General features: G+C 51.9%; 2 long non-coding RNA genes across 2 annotated transcripts; both read left to right on the top strand.

The window, feature by feature from the left end:
• The first annotated feature begins 288 nt into the window (after nt 1-288).
• Nucleotides 289-878, top strand: LOC120437839. Its single transcript, XR_005611437.1, has 2 exons — nt 289-636; nt 714-878. It is a non-coding gene; the product is annotated as an uncharacterized LOC120437839 (long non-coding RNA).
• Nucleotides 879-3,980: 3,102 nt separating this feature from the next.
• LOC120437840 lies at nt 3,981-4,279 on the top strand. The gene is made up of 2 exons (XR_005611438.1): nt 3,981-4,037; nt 4,115-4,279. It is a non-coding gene; the product is annotated as an uncharacterized LOC120437840 (long non-coding RNA).
• The last annotated feature ends 1,618 nt before the right edge of the window (nt 4,280-5,897 follow it).

Raw genomic sequence — 5,897 nt, forward strand, 5'->3', positions numbered from 1 at the left:
TCTCCTGCCTGTTGCCGGTTCGTCTGTGTGACTCTGCGTCAGTCTGCGTTGCTCTGTGTTCCATGGTTCCTGTTCGTCGTCTGCGTCTCTCTGCCTCTCATCCCTTTTTCGTATGTTCCCAGGTCTGTTATGTTAGTTCTCCCAGTTTAGGTGTCATCAGTTATTTGTCATACTCCACTGCTTGTTGGCCACTACTCCACCCTGTAAATAAACTTCACCTGTCACGGACCCGGCTCTGGAGGACTCGGGGGTCCGTGAGCCGTTATGGACTGTTGTTGTTGTTGTTGTTATTATTATTATTATTATTATTATTATTATTATTATTATTATTATTATTATTATTTAGGGGCTGTGTCGTCTACTGTTCGGTCCACAGTTGAATGTGTAGTGTGTGTTTGCGTGTGGGTTTGCTTCTCCCTCTCTCTCTCCCTGGTCCTCGGGCTGTTCACAGAAGTGCACGCCGTGGGAGGGGCGTGTCCTGGCGACTGTCGTCATTGGGAGTCCCTCTTCACTGTTACCGGCCCCCCCTGCAGCTGATTACCTGACCAGCTGTTGGTAATCATCCCTCCCTGCTGGAGAGAGGTATTTAACCTGGACTCGCGGCGACAGTCGACGTGGGATTATTACTCCGAACTGGTATAGTCCGTGCGAGCAGCGTGAGCGTGTTTGTCGGCTAGCGTGTGGCTAATTGTGGACTCTCTGTCTTCCTCCAGGATAGCCGAGCGGAGAAGCGAGTTGGGGAGCACACGCACTAAGGGAGCTACAGCACGGGACGCACTGGGAGCAGGAGACGAGCACCATTGGAATATTGCACCTTTGAGTTTATTGTTGGACTTACCTGTCTGGTCACTGTAAATAAAGTGCACTGTGGCATCGAAGAGTCCCGCGTTTTGGGTCCTACTTTCTCTCGTCCCCACGGTCTGCATGGCAGACCGTGACAGAATAATCCCACCAACCACCATGGACCCAGCAGACTCAAGAGTTGCCACGGAGGAGGGATCGCTCACACAGCTGTGGGGTTACTGCCAGAGCGTAACCCAGGCTGTGGATCCACACATGAGACACATACAGGTAGTGTTTTTGATAATTATCTTTCCTCCACTACCTTCTCTACGAGCTTTCTGGATATTGATAAACTCATTCAAATTATAACTGAGCTGCGGGCAAGCTCCAGCTTCGAACTGTTTGGTTTGGGCTGTCCGGGCAAGGAGGATGCGGCTGCCTCCCTGGCAGCCCTTGCTGCTTGGTTTTTCTTCATAGGTGGAGAGTTTTCCACCACCGCTTGCTGCTCACCTATTGGACCCTCCACTGCAGGGAAGACGGCGCCTGCTCCATCTCCTCTCGTTCCTTCAGCGTCCTCTGTGTCGGCAGACAAAGGATCGGCAGCGCTGGTAACCACAGTGAGTAAACCGGACTCTGTCTCCTTACTTAATCCAGTCTCTCACGAGCAGGAGGGGACAGATTCCTTTGACGCGCCCCGCCATCACGAAAGAGACGGCGTCGGCGTCATCTTCGTCAAACCGAAGCTCACCTCACTCCTGTGGTTTCGGAGGAACCAGCTGACTCAGGACTAGCCGCACAAGGAGCCGCAGTGAGTGAGACGGACTCTGATGTTGGTAAAGACGTTTTTGTTATGAAACCAGAGATGGCTTCGTCTAAACCTAGGGACAGTGCCCAGTCAGTTAATAATAAAACTGGGCTCGCAATGGAGGATAAGCTTAAAGGGTCTGCATTGCCAGAAAGTGGAGGCGGGCCGGAAGCTAATTCTGGGTCATTTCTTAATGTAAGGAGTAGTGATGGCTGCTTTTCTGGGGCTGGATGCGGAGCCTTAGTTTCTGAGCCAGTTAGCTCTGGGACGGTGAACTCTGAAGGCGCTGGTGCGGCAGCTAAATGGACAGAGGCTGTTAATTCAGAGTTACTGCACTGTGCTAATATGCATCCTGAAACTGTTTTTGTGGCTGTTGATTTGTTAAAGGACCCGGTGCTAGAACATGAACCTGCCACTACAGGCAATCAGGAGGCTGGGATTCTCCCCAAGGCCTCCCCAGAGGCCGAACTGGAGACCTCAGTTGCCTCTGGCTCCCTGGACATTGTAGAGCCCGCGGTAACATGTTCCTCCTCTCTACCCTTCATGTTAGCCATATCACCCTCTACTCAGTCTGCTGCCCAGCACGTAACTCAGTCTGCTGCCCAGCACATAACTCAGGCTTTAGTCCAGTCAACCTCTCATCTTCATCCTCAGTTGGAGGCCGGTATGCCTGCTGGACCAACTCTGCCATCATTTCACCCGTCTGTTGTTCCTGCATCGCTGCCCAGTCTACCACGAGTAGCTGCCACACCATCGTCACCTCCGCCCTCTGCAGCTACTTCTCCACCAGCGTCTCATCAGACTGCAGCGACCGCAGCACTCTCGGCTTCACCATCCACATCACCCGCTCGACCATCATCTTCACCGCCTGCAGCTACCGCATCACCATCTTCGCCTCCGGATCAACCATCTAAGCCCGCCGCAGCCGGAGGAGCAGCTCAGCGGCGGGGAGCCAGCGTCGCAGCCGGAGGAGCAGCTCAGCGGCGGGGAGCCCGCGTCGCAGCCGGAGGTGCTTGCGCCGCCAGCTGCGGAGCTCAGCAAGCCCGAGCAGGAGCTCGGCGAGCGGGAGGAGCTCGGCGAGCGGGAGGAGCCCGCGTCGCCAGCTGCGGAGCTCAGCAAGCCCGAACAGGAGCTCAGCGAAGCGGGAGGAGCCAGCGTCGCCAGCGGTGGAGCTCAGTGAGCCGGAGGAGCTCAGCGAGCCCGAGCTGGAGCTCAGCGAGCGGGAGGAGCCCGCGTCGCCAGCGGTGGAGCTCAGTGAGCCGGAGGAGCTCAGCGAGCCCGAGCTGGAGCTCAGCGAGCGGGAGGAGCGGCCACCATCAAGAGAGGGGCTCGGCGGGCCGGAGAAGCGCGCACCGCCATCGGAGGTCGACGTGCAGGATGCATCTTTACATCCACGCCTTCCACGTCCAGCGCGCCGTCCACGCCTTCCACGTCCAGCGCGCCGTCCACGCCTTCCACGTCCAGCGCGCCGTCCACGCCTTCCACGTCCAGCGCGCCGTCCACGCCTTCCACGTCCAGCGCGCCGTCCACGCCGCCCACGCCCAGCGCGCCGCCCACGCCCAGCGCGGCCGGGATCCTGGGCCTTTCAACTCTGTCGGCCGCCGGAGCTGCAACACCGCCGCCACGGACCCGTGGCAGGCCACCGAGCTGTCACACTGCCGCTACAAGACCCGTGGAGGCCACCGGAACCGCTTTCGCCGTTGCTGCCGGACCCATGGCCGTCCGCCGGAGGTCCAGCGTTCCCTCCGATGGACTAGAGGTAGGCCTCCGGAACTGTTTTCTGCCTCTGCCTACCTACAGCAGATCTCACCTGTTTTGCCGCCCACCGGGTCGGTTGCCAGAACTATGTCCGCTGCCATTAGGGCTGGGGTTGGACTAATGAACTGAGGTGTTCTTTTTGTTGTTTAGTGGAGTTGTTGGAGTGATTTTGGGGCCCTCCGTCCTGGACCCCCCGCCGCCCGCCCTGGGTTGGTTGTCCTGTGGTTTTGGTTTTGTGTTTTGTTTTGGGGTCGTCGGGGCCGACCCTTAGCGGGGGTACTGTCACGGACCCGGCTCTGGAGGACTCGGGGTCCGTGAGCCGTTATGGACTGTTGTTGTTGTTGTTGTTGTTATTATTATTATTATTATTATTATTATTATTATTATTATTATTATTATTATTATTAGGGGCTGTGTCGTCTACTGTTGGGTCCACAGTTGAATGTGTAGTGTGTGTTTGCGTGTGGGTTTGCTTCTCCTCTCTCTCTCCCTGGTCCTCGGGCTGTTCACAGAAGTGCACGCCGTGGGAGGGGCGTGTCCTGGCGACTGTCGTCATTGGGAGTCCCTCTTCACTGTTACCGCCCCCTGCAGCTGATTACCTGACCAGCTGTTGGTAATCATCCTCCCTGCTGGAGAGGTATTTAACCTGGACTCGCGGCGACAGTCGACGTGGGATTATTACTCCGAACTGGTATAGTCCGTGCGAGCAGCGTGAGCGTGTTTGTCGGCTAGCGTGTGGCTAATTGTGGACTCTCTGTCTTCCTCCAGGATAGCCGAGCGGAGAAGCGAGTTGGGGAGCACACGCACTAAGGGAGCTACAGCACGGGACGCACTGGGAGCAGGAGACGAGCACCATTGGAATATTGCACCTTTGAGTTTATTGTTGGACTTACCTGTCTGGTCACTGTAAATAAAGTGCACTGTGGCATCGAAGAGTCCCGCGTTTTGGGTCCTACTTTCCTCGTCCCCACGGTCTGCATGGCAGACCGTGACATCACCAGCATTTTCATCCACTGCTTGCATCTTGGGTCCTCCTTCCTCCAACACCACACGGCTCGCCTCAGCAGCCGTGACAACACCCCAATTTTAATTTCACTCCACTGGTTACCTGTACATTTTAGGATTGTTTTTAAAATTCTCTTATTTGTTTTTAAATCTGTTAATGGCCTCAACAGCCCGTTCCCTTAGGTCTGCCAATCAGCAGCTCCTTAAGGTACCGAAAACTAAGTGTAAATTTAAAGGTGATCGTGCTTTTGCTGTAGCTGCTCCAAAGTTGTGGAATGATCTGCCCTTGCATGTTAGGCGGGCCTCTTCTCTTTCTGAGTTTAAAAGTCTTCTTAAAACATATTTATTCGCTGAAGCCTTTGGCACTGATTAAAGGGCCTGACTCAATTTGTTTTAACATGTTTTAATTTATTTTAGTTATTTAGTTATTTATTTTATCTTATTTTATCTTATTTTAATTTTCTTTACTTATGCTATTAGCATGTACAGCACTTTGTGAACTCTGGTTTTATGTTAAAGTGCTTTATAAATAAAGGTGGTATGGTATGGTAAATAGATGCTAGGAGTTTTGAAAAAGTTGTGGCTGAGCAGCTTAAACCTGACTTTAAGATTAAAGCTGACATAAGTGGACAAATACAGCATTGTGGTTCCTTTGTGATACTAGTGACTAGGGCTGGGTATCGTCACTGATTTCTAGAATCGATTCGTTTGGATTCACAAGGTCCCGAATCGATTTGATCCATGATTCGATTCAATTAGATTCGATTCAATTTGATTCGATTGACAGTCAGAAATATTATAATTCAGATCAGTACATTTACATATTTTTGTATCTATAAAAAGGAAGCTGACACACACAAGACTTTATCAAAGGTGTAAGCGTCACAGCAGATGCTTTTGTGTCAAAGTAGCTGAAGATAAAACACAGAAAAACATGAAGGTGGTTTTCCTGGCCTGGGATTTTATAAAAATATTCTGCAGTACATCAAAAACGAAAGAAAACCATTAATCAACATATGAACGTTACCTCTGATGTTACAGCAGTTTTATTACAGACACGGCTAAGCATTTTAAAAAGTTTACATTTGTTCAGCATTGAACGGCAGAAATTAGGTTTTCTTTTCGGAAGTATGTAAAACGAAAAAAAAACCAGCTGCTGACAGCGCTGTAAACAACAGTAGACTTGTGTGTAACAAGCAAGCGAATAATGAAGAAAACACTGTTCTTGAAGTACAGAGAGAGAGAGAGAGAGCTGTGCATCAAGTGTGATTTTATCATGGTGGAAGCAAAACAGTAAAAGTCAGAGTTGTTGTTGTTTATGTGAAGCGTAGTTTGGATCTTTTGCTGCTGGTTCGGTCAATATTGTTTGTAGAGAGATAAAAGTAACAGCTTTAGAATCAGCGCAAAAAGGGCGTGAACACAAAGCGCGGACCCGCCGAAACATCAGAATCAGCGAGCTGTCGGCTTTCAGCCCCGACCGTGTCCGTGCCGTCGGGTGAGAAAGGCGACAGCGCACTGATTCTGATCCACGGGTCCACGCTTTGTG

Source organism: Oreochromis aureus, linkage group 3 (assembly GCF_013358895.1).
Source record: "Oreochromis aureus strain Israel breed Guangdong linkage group 3, ZZ_aureus, whole genome shotgun sequence".
NCBI classification, from domain to species: domain Eukaryota; kingdom Metazoa; phylum Chordata; class Actinopteri; order Cichliformes; family Cichlidae; genus Oreochromis; species Oreochromis aureus.